A 10,292-nucleotide genomic window follows, 5' to 3' on the forward strand; every position below is an offset into this window, starting at 1 on the left:
CCTTAGATATTTCTTGAAGAACATGAGATATTGTGTCATCATACTGAGGGCATCCCATGAGCCTTACACACCCACAGTGCCTGTGATGCAGATAAATGGCAAAAATCCAGGCACCTGTGGCCACTGCCAATATTGGAGAGAAAGGGGTCTCTCTGAATGTAATGCATGATTTCTACAAAAGTGATGAGACCACTTTCAGTCTTGTCACTTTTGAAATTGCTCTCCTTTTGTCCCAAATTCACACAAAAAGGTCCTCCTGGAGGACTGGATGACAGCCATCAAGGGACATAGTCTGGACCAGAGATAACATGAAAATGGGAAGGCCCTGAAGAGACCATTTCTCAGCAGACAGCACTCAAGAATTCAGGTGGAAAAATGGAATAATCAACATACCCTTGAAAAGGGACAGAAGGTGAGTGATAATGTTAAGGACTAATCTTCAAATACCAGGCTGGAGGAAACACATTCCAAAGTGACTGCTTCAGACAGAATAGGGTGGGACCCAAGAAGATCAAGCAAGGACAGCGAAGAGTCTGGAGATAGGAGCCCTCAGCTGCACTAGCTAAGGAAGAAAAATGAACTCAACTTGTAATTATCATTTAGTGGGTTCACATTTCCTAGCTTAGCCTTACATATGGTTGGGGAGACCTTTCTGCTAAGCATGGGCAGGCCCTGGGCCATCTTGGGCAGTGTGTCTCCTCATGTTATTTATGCCTTTCGTGAAAATGAGCAGAGACGACATGTACTCTGTACACTGCCCGGGAGGAGCGCGGGCCAGCTCTAGTCTCCATCTGGACTTATTGTCCCCAGTGCCCTCCAAAATGGGAAGCTATTGGGCCCAGTGCCCTTTCAAGGTCAGGGTTCGCCCAAGCTGGGAGGGGCGAGGGGTGGTTCCTGTTACTGTTCTCACCTGACTCCCAAACAATGCAGAACAGGGCGGTTTGCCTGGCACTTTTGTCTATTTTTCCTGTAATCCTCTCCTCCTGGCCTGTGTGGACCTGGAAAATCACCGCATTTGGCTGGACGCCTGAAGCAGATCTTCACTTCCGCCACAAGTCATGGCTCTGAGCAGCCACCAGAGAGTGCACGTGAGCTACAGTGCCCACCCGGCGCTGCAGTTTGCGCTTGCGCACAAGTCCCCCACCTCCACCTCCTGCACAGGCCTGTGCAGCCAGCAGTTGCTTTCCAGAGAAGTGACGCTGAGTGAGGTCCCAGGAGGAAACAGTGGTTAGATTGAGGGCTTTCAAGCCAAGATCCCTCATCTGGGGTCCAGAGGCTCCAGATGAGGAGCCAAAAAGCCAAGAGCTGAAACTAAGGCGTGAGGATTGGGAGTACACCCTCCAGGCTGCTCTAAGCCAATTTGGCCCTCAAAGTGGGTTCTTGCTTTCACTTCCAGTCCAAGTCCTCAGCACGCCCATCCCTGCCCTCAGCTGCCCCATTACCAGCCCTCAACCGCTATCAGATCACCCCACCCTGGCCCTTGGCTCTGGACTCCATTTCAACTCTCAACACTCCTTCCCTGAGGCCTTCAACCTCAGTCTGCAACCTCATGAGGCTCTTGGAAACCGAAAGCCCTTTATAGACCCACCCATGGTCTTTTTTTCTGAATGAGCAAGTCACTCCAATCTTTTGCCCCCAGAATCCCACCACCCCAGAGACTGCAAATGTTATATAGCTCATGGTCACAGCAAGGAAAAGAGGCTCAGGGACCCAAGGTCAATCATTCAGGAGAAAGCAGGGAAGAGTAAATCAGACTCCCATTTATCCTTTAGGAGCCCAAGTGGCTGCCTTGGCTCTTAGAGAAGGCCCACAGTTAAATATGTCTCAAGGTCTGTTGGCAACATCTGCCCCTAAAACAGGGACTTGGAAGATGCTTTTGTTAAACCTCTTCAACAGGGCCCAGAAAGTAGCTGAAAGCTGAATGAAAAGCCTGGAATTTCTGTTCTCATTTCACTTTGTCTCCATCTCCTGCTGGATCTAGCTTAGGCTTGCTAATCATTCAAGGAGTCCTGCTGGATCTAGCTTAGGCTTGCTAATCATTCAAGGAGTCTTGTACCAAATTTGTCTCACCGTCTTTTGAGAATAAAGGCATAAAGGAAGTTATTGTTCAAACTACAGTTACTTTGGATTCCCAAAAAATCAAATCCTTTTAAAACAGAAAATTTCATCCCCCCAGATGAGGATGCATCTTGGAGCAGAAGTAATCACCTTGTAGGACTGACATTGTTCACCTCAAGTGATATCGGCCCTAACAATTTCTTCAGATCACCTTTCAGAACCAGAACTGAGATGATGAGTTAAATGTGGGGCCAATGAGTTGTAATTCCAGGATGGCCAACCAAGTTACATCTTTATGACTGCTTAGTGAGGAGTATCTGTCCCCTCTTGCTCCAGTGCCTCTCCTATTTAAACCTAAAGCTCCTGTCAGTATCTTGAAGATGGACATGGGGGTCACTGGCCCCTTTATCTGTTCCTCTTCCTAACGCTTTAGATAAATTTCCTTTTCTCTTCTTTACCAGTACTCTAATTGGTGTATTAGAATACACTGGGTTTAGCCTTTTGGTACTACTGAAGCCAGGGCCTTTTTCTTAAAGTGCCACTTATTCCCAGCTTACCAAACAAAACAAAACAAAACAAAAAAAAAAAACGCAAAAATTATTTTAGCTGTTCTCCATCTCCTGGTTTTGATCATTCAACTCCAGGATCCCAGCCTACCCAACCTTTATAATGGGCTAGCTTTTTAAAATATTGACTGAAACACCATTTCTTCTAGAAAACTTTGCAGGCCTTTGCTGTACCTCTCCTGGAAGCTCTTCCAACACTGAATTCCAGGGGAGCTCACCATTTATTTCTGTTTCTCTGGCCCTCTTCTTCCACCAAAACAACTAATTGATTTATCCTCAGCATCTAAGGAATGCATGACAAGAAACCCATTAAATTTGTGAGTTGATCAAACCCACCTTGAGGTGGGGGTGCACGTTTCAATTGTAGTTTTCCAGCTTTCGCTCTTGTAGCTAAAATAAACTGATTCATAGCACAGAGGAGCCTGTTCTTGGTGGCAGAGATGGGAAACCAAGTCTCAGAATGGAAGCCTGTTCTTTTCCAGTTCTTGGCAGAACATTATTGTTTATTGCTTCTGCAGCCTGAAGAATAATTTCCAACATATTCTTCTTACTTCTGTAGTCCAGAGAGTACTTTCTAACCTATGTTATTCTCTACATTTCACTCATGGAAAGAACTTTAAAACAGACATTTCAAAGCATACACTAGGGTCTGACAGAGGTTGAGAGACTGAGAATGCCACTTCAGTCAGAGCAGCTACATTTGAATTTTTTTTTATCTTGGTATTAATTTTGGAAAAGAAAAGAAGCCAAGAACTCTGCTTTCTAAAATGTTTTTTGTGGAGGAGGGTGTGGGTGTGGGCCTTGTGTATATGGAAACTCTCTGTACTTGCTGCTCAATTTTGTTGTGAACCTGAAACTTCTCTACAAAATGCAGTTTAATTTCTTAAAAATGTTTTGAAGTCCGTGGAGCCAGAGTGCTGTAGATTAGAGCAGCTGAAGAGCTGTGAACAATTATTCGGCACTGATAATTTCTAAAGGCTGTAGCTAGTCCTCAGTGAGGCACATATAGGATTATAACTTCCCAACCTAGAGTGTTTCTTCTTCCTCTCATGTGTGACCTAATTGTGTGATGATGCCCATAGCTTCTTCCCTGATAGCAGGAAGTCTGTTTTTATTGGTTATATAAATGTAATAAAAAATCTTTATAGAGAAAGCTACACTGTGGCTTATTTGAAGATGGAGAGTTCACCATTTTATATATGTTTTCCTTCTTGTTTTTGTTGTTAATTTTTTGTTGTTATTTTTCTCTTCCCCTTCCTTTCTTCCTTCCTTTCTTTCTTTTGTTTTTTCTTTCTTCTCTCTCTCTCTCTTTCTCTGTCTCTCCCTCCCTTCTTTCCTTTCTTTCTTCCCAGTCTGAGTCTGATCTCAAACTCACAGTCCCCTGTCTCTGATTACCAATTACTGGAATTATAAATCTATGCTATCTCACCCAGATATATTTCTTTTTAAATATTTATTTGAATCTCTGGATTTGCTGATGTGAATCCCCTCGACACCCCCCACACCCCCTCCACCCCATCCCACACCTGTATGCATCCAAAGAAGTCCAAGTCCTAGTCCCTAGTACCTGTGACTATGTTACCTTATCAGGCCCAAGGAACTTTATAACTGAGATTGCAGTAAAAATCTTGAGATGGCCTGAGGTCCCACCCACCCCTACCTAGCTCATAGCTATTGGCAATTGATAGCTGCTGAAGAAACCAACCAAGAGTCAATTTTCTTCAGATAATTGGCCTCTGGAACATTGCCCTGTCTTTGTAGATGGCCCTACACCCATATACTTATGAGAAGTTGTAATTGGGTTCAGTGGGTTATAAAAAAAAATTAAAAATGAGTATATGAAGCTAAGAGAGCCTGAGAGATTAGAGATGCAGGGACAGGGGTGGGCATAATCAAAGGTAATATATGTGTAAATCTCAAGGAATATTAACAAAAAGTTTAAAAGACTCTTTAGATGGGAATATTACTCTTGAGTATCTATGTGGGCTTGATATTGAGAGAGTCCCTGAAGGTGTCACACAGGGAAGTGAGCCCTGCAAAGAGATAAGAATGAAAACCTGGTGTAGATTGACTTCGTCAACCTGGATCAGACTTCAAGGAGTCTAATAACAGGTGGTTTATTCCCAATATATTTAAGTCCAGTATAATCTGGGGGGGGTTTCCTGGTGTAATACAATCCCTGTTGCACAAGAAAGCATAATTACATTGAAACTCACTCGGTGTACATGTCATTTCCTCCAAGAATATGGGTTCTAGAGATAGGATACATGTACTAGCTTAAGAGCCTAAGAGTCTGTCCTGGTCTCTGTCATACAGATAGCTTAGAGGTCATTTGAGCTGTTAACCACCCCTGGTCCTGGTTGTGAGAGTTTGGGGCAGCCTCTGGCTATCTGGGTCATTTAGATTACTAGCCATTTCTGTCTTGTTGTAAGAGCTTGATATGACCTGGCCCAACAGATTACACAGATCACCAAGGAGTTAATCACCTCCAATTATCAGCTTTCTGGATGGGAGAAGAGGTTTTTCATCTTTACCATTGGAAAGACAATTTTGTATGCTCAACATTCCTGGTTTTTCTGGAGATCTGTAGGTACAAGGACCTTCATGCTATGCTCCCAATATGATGGAATTAAAAGGCCCTGTCTTAGTGAAGGTTTCTATTGCTGTGACAAAACACCATGACCAAAAAGAAAGTTGAGGAGGAAGGGGTTTATTAGGCTTACACTTCAGCATTGCTGTTCTTCACTGAAGGAAGTCAGGACAGGAACTCGAGCAGGGCAGGATTCTGGAGTGCAGGAGCTGATTCAGAGGCCATGGAGGAGTGCTGCTTACTGGCTTGCTTCCCCTGACCCACTCAGCCTACCTTCTTATAGAACCCAGGACCACCTGCCCAGGGATGGCACCACCTACCATGGGCTGAACACTCCCTCAATGTTTTCTAAATGAGAAAATACCTTATAGCTGGATCTCATTGAGGCATTTCCTCAACTGAGGCTCCTTCCTCTCTGATGACTCTAGCTTGTGTCAAGTTGATACACAAAATGAACCAGTACAAGCCCCTTAAAAAAAAATGAGGACACAGCTTTAGAGTAGGGACAGGAACTTACAGATAGTACAGTAATTCTCTGTGAACTAGACACAGACACTAGCTTTAAAGAAGGAGCAACAAGCCAAGGAAGGAAAGACTTTCTCTGCTTGACTAATTTTATTCAACAGAATGTGCTCCATTTCCATCCATGTTGCTGTAACATTTATAGGTTGTAATTCTTTCATGCACTGTATATATCCACCTCACTTTATCTATTCATCTGTTTACACATCTAGGTTGACTCTATATCTTGGCTATTGTTAATAATGCTGTAATAAACAAGATGTGCAGATTGTTAATAACCTGTCTCTTGGAAGCCAATGTTAGTATTCTGACCTGCCCCTTGGCACCGCCCTGCATCCTGATGTAAAAACCTCATTTTAAGGGTCACCTGCCAGCCTGCCGCTACATCTGCCTAGCATGCCAGCATGTTTCCCTGCACATGCAGGATACCCTCGGGGTCCTCCGTGCAATATATCATAACACAGATGCCTGTCTGATTCACAAATTAATATCTTTTGGATAATAACCCAATAGTAGAGTGACTGTATCTAATGGTAGTTCTATTTCTAATTTTTAAAAGGAAATTCCATATGTTCTCCATGATAACTATATTTATTCACACTCCCATTAGTGGTGCATAAATGTTCTCCTTTTTCCTGAGTAGCCATTCTTGTTTCATTTGCCAATCTGAAAGTTTCCAAAATGGCATTCATCTTTATATTCCTATTTCCTCCAGATCCTTGTATGAATAATACCTTCATCTATATTTCCAAGGCACTTTACACTGCCCACAGCACGTATTTGTCTATCATCCACTTTGAGTATTACCACTTGTGGGCCAGGCAAGACTGGTGGTAATATTAACAGATTTGATTTTACAAGAGTAGCACTCAGATTTCACTGACACCCTCCTTTCCCCAGTATTCCACATTTTGTCTATGAAGTGAATAGACACACTAAAGAAAAATAAAGAAAAACTGAGGCACCCTTGGCCTCCTATTAATGATTGTAAGACTGGGATCTAGGACCTTAGAGTCATCTATAGACCTCTTTGGTCCATTCCTCTCTTTCCATTCTGAAATGAGAAAATGTTTGCCTGTCTAGGCGGGGCCAGGAAACTCCACGACAGTGATCTATATCTTCCTCCTCAACAATTTGGTAAATGTGCCATAGAACTGACAGGAGAGAAGTGAACCCTCCATTCCAGTGGCAGAAGGTGAGTGAGACTGACTGCTCACCAGTCTAATCCCTTTCCTCTTGCACTCTGATCTCCACAAGGGGTGGTCAGTCAGGACCTGGCCAGAAGACAGGGCAGAAAAGAATGACACTGTCAGTGTTCTCCCGGAGAGACAGTATCTACCATGCCTACAGGCAGAGACTATTCAAGTCATGTGTCCCCACTTAACAGTGCTATAAGCTTGGCAAGTCAGATTCCTTGGGCACAATCCTACTTTTCCATCTGCAGAATGTGGGCAATAACACCAAGCCTGCAAAATCGTTGTGTAGATAAAAATAATATATGTGAAGTACATGGAAAATAATTAAGAGTTCGAATGGTAGCTATAATTAGTTATATTCAAGAAAACAGAGAGGGGGAGTGGATTTCTTAAAACTGGACAGCTGGTACACGGCAGGCGGGTGGAACTAAGATTAAAGATTCTTCCAAAGGTCTTTCTCCTCACTAGAGAACCAAGTCCCCTGCCAGGAGAGGACCTCCAGGCAAGCCCCCTCCAACACTTAAACAGAAGAGAGACCTCAGTGCTGCTCCTTGGCCTGCCCCCTACTCGCCTGCGCCAGGGTCAAGTGTAACCTTAGGGTGCAGAGTTCATGTACAACTGTAAAGGCGCTGAGTAAATCTGGGACCTCCTTCTTGCCCTCCGCTGTGGTGACTCCTGCATGGGCACAGAGGGCAATGTTGTGGTGGGCGCTCCAGCTTTGTGGAGAAGCTCTCTGTGTGATTCCTGCAGTGTGTGCGTTGCAAACTAGAGCCCGAGCTTAGGGAGCCCACAGGGCAGAGCTGGGCACAAACACAGAGTCACAGCCCTTGCTTTACAAGTGGGTACATAAGGAAGAGGTCTCCGTGCTGCTCTGGCCAACAGCCCACAGGGTTCACACAGAGCCAAGGCTGCCAGCACCTGGCCAAGGCTGACACTGGTTATGAACAATGTTTGGAGCTGTCTAGTAGTCCTAGTGTCTTCTACAGAAGCTCTGGAAAGATGGTCAGGGCTTCCCAGGACACTGCTCAGCAGCCTGCTGCATCCTTCAGTGCAGGAAGACACCAGCTTCCTTTCGCCATTTGTCATCTCTAGGCTTCTCAGCCCTTGCTGGGATCCGGAGTTGACTGTGGGAGGAACCAGGAAATAAGGAAACAGACAGTGGTGGTTTTTTTTGTGAAAGAAAACCACAGGCATACCTACGTGCTTAGTTAGGAGTGCGCTTTCTAATGGTTGCACCTGCTTTCAGAGCATGTGTACTAACAGGGAGCACAGGACAGACTCTTACACAGCTCTGCCCACTCCACCCCCATCCACCTCTACTGTGACTAGGGCTCTAGGTCTCTGGAGCTTTGCCTTTACTGGTGCTTTTAACCAGTCTCCTCCTTATCTTTAAGGCTTCCTGTGTAGCCTTCAGGGCTGGTAACTAAACTACTTATTTCTGGATAGAAGAAGCAAAAGGACAGAAAAGGCCTGGGGTTCCATGGCAGTTCACCTAGTTAGTATCTAAGACCCAAAGCTTTCTCTTTCTGTCTTCCTGGCAATTTTGCAACCTCCAAGGTTCCTGGGAAGGAAAGTCCTCTATGTCTTTGGCCAGCCAGCCCTGCTGTGTAGTAGAGTGGTTGCCAGTGAAGCAGGTTTTATTGAGGGTAGAAATTGTGCAGTGGCTGTTTCATCCAAGTTGAAATGAAAGCTAGGCTCTCATATGGGAGACTGGTCATCAGTAATCCTGGATAGCAGCAAACTCTTCAAACCTGTGAGAAAGCATCTTTCTAGCAATAGAGACCCATAGTTCCTGTTCAAAGGAGATTCCAAGTGATTCTGTGAGGCACAAGGAAGTTTTGAAAGCTACTATTCTAGAAAAGCCCTTGTGTATACTAGAGGTAGGTCCTGCATCCACCAGGCTGCTGGCACACTGCTTCACAGGCCTAGGAAAGCAAGAAATGAACTGAAAGGCTGGAAGGTTAGGAACAATGTTATAGGTCACATGTTGGTTTGAATAAGAATGAGCCCATAGGCTCATATATTTGAATGCTTGTCACCAGATAGTGGAACTGTTTGAGAAGGATTAGAAGGATTAGGATGTGTGGCCTTACTGGAGGAAGTATGGCCTTTCTGGAGTAGATATGGCTATAGCTAGAGTTTTCCTGCCTGGCCCACAGTCAGAACAAATCTTTGTCACCCGTCAGTCCCACAGCCGCTCAGACGCAACCAAGTAAACACAGAGACTTATTTTGCTTACAAACTGTATGGCCGTGGCAGGCTTCTTGCTAACTGTTCTTATAGCTTAAATTAATCCATTTCCATAAATCTATACCTTGCCTCGTGGCTTACCGGTACTTTACATCTTCCTTGTCCTGGTGGCGGCTCCAGGCAGTGACTCTTGCCTTCCTGTTCTTTTATTTCTCCTCTCTGTTAGTCCTGCCTATACTTCCTACCTAGCCATGGCCAATCAGGTTTTATTTATTGGCCAATCAGAGCAACTTGACATACAGACCATCCCCCAGCACAGCCATGTGCAGATCATCTCAGACACCTGCACTCAGGCCCGTGGTCCTAATCATCCTCTATGCGGACCTGCTGGGTAAAGCCACAAGGAACCCAAGAACGGGCTCCCACAGCACATACAGAACATCCCACAGCATATGGCCTTGTTGAAGGAAGTATCACTGGAAGTGGGCTTTGGGGTTTCAAAAGCCCATGTCAGGCCCAGGATCTCTCTCTCAGCCTGTGGATCAGGATATATCTCTCAGCTATGCTATCATGATAATGGACTAAACCTCTGAAACTGTTACAAGTCCCCAGTTAAATGCTTTCTTTTATAAGAGTTGCCTTGGTCAGAGTGTCTCTTCACAGTAAATAAGACAGGTTTCCTCTTCAGTTCCTGTTAAATTTACACTCATGCAAAGCTTTAGGATTCTATAAAATATCAGAAAGTAATGAGGACTTTTAGGATTCCATGAAATGCTGCATTTGTGTAACCACTCAGGTCCTAACACTAAGAGTATCTGCCAAAGACCTCAGCTTACTAACGATAACCAGCATGCTCTTTGACTCTTTCAAATAGAAAAACAAACAAAACATATACAACCAACTTATCTCCTGAAAGGGAACATCATGTTCAGTGCTGCCTTAGTCACTGTTCTGTTGCCATGAAGAGACACCATGATGAAAGCAACTCTTAGCAAAGAAAGCATTTAGTTGGGGGCTTGCTTACAGTTGCAGAGGTTTAGTCCATTTTTATCATGGCGGGGAGCATGGCTGCTTGCATGATGCTGAAACAATAGCTGAGAGCTACATCCTGATCCATAGGCAGAGAAAGAAAGAGAGAGAGAAAGAAGGAGAAAGGGAAGGAGGGGGAGA

The 10,292-nt window shown here is 44.5% G+C and overlaps 1 long non-coding RNA gene across 1 annotated transcript in view; it reads right to left on the minus strand.

Moving 5' to 3' along the window:
• The window catches only part of LOC121821423 (uncharacterized), a 65,504-nt gene extending 64,460 nt beyond the window's left edge, over positions 1-1,044 (minus strand). Inside the window, exon 1 of the long non-coding RNA XR_006062254.2 lies at positions 911-1,044. This is a non-coding gene — a long non-coding RNA (uncharacterized LOC121821423). The remainder of the gene's footprint in view (positions 1-910) is intronic.
• Between the last annotated feature and the right edge of the window lie 9,248 nt (positions 1,045-10,292).

The sequence above is a fragment of the Peromyscus maniculatus genome, chromosome 11, assembly GCF_049852395.1.
Source record: "Peromyscus maniculatus bairdii isolate BWxNUB_F1_BW_parent chromosome 11, HU_Pman_BW_mat_3.1, whole genome shotgun sequence".
Lineage (NCBI taxonomy): Eukaryota > Metazoa > Chordata > Mammalia > Rodentia > Cricetidae > Peromyscus > Peromyscus maniculatus.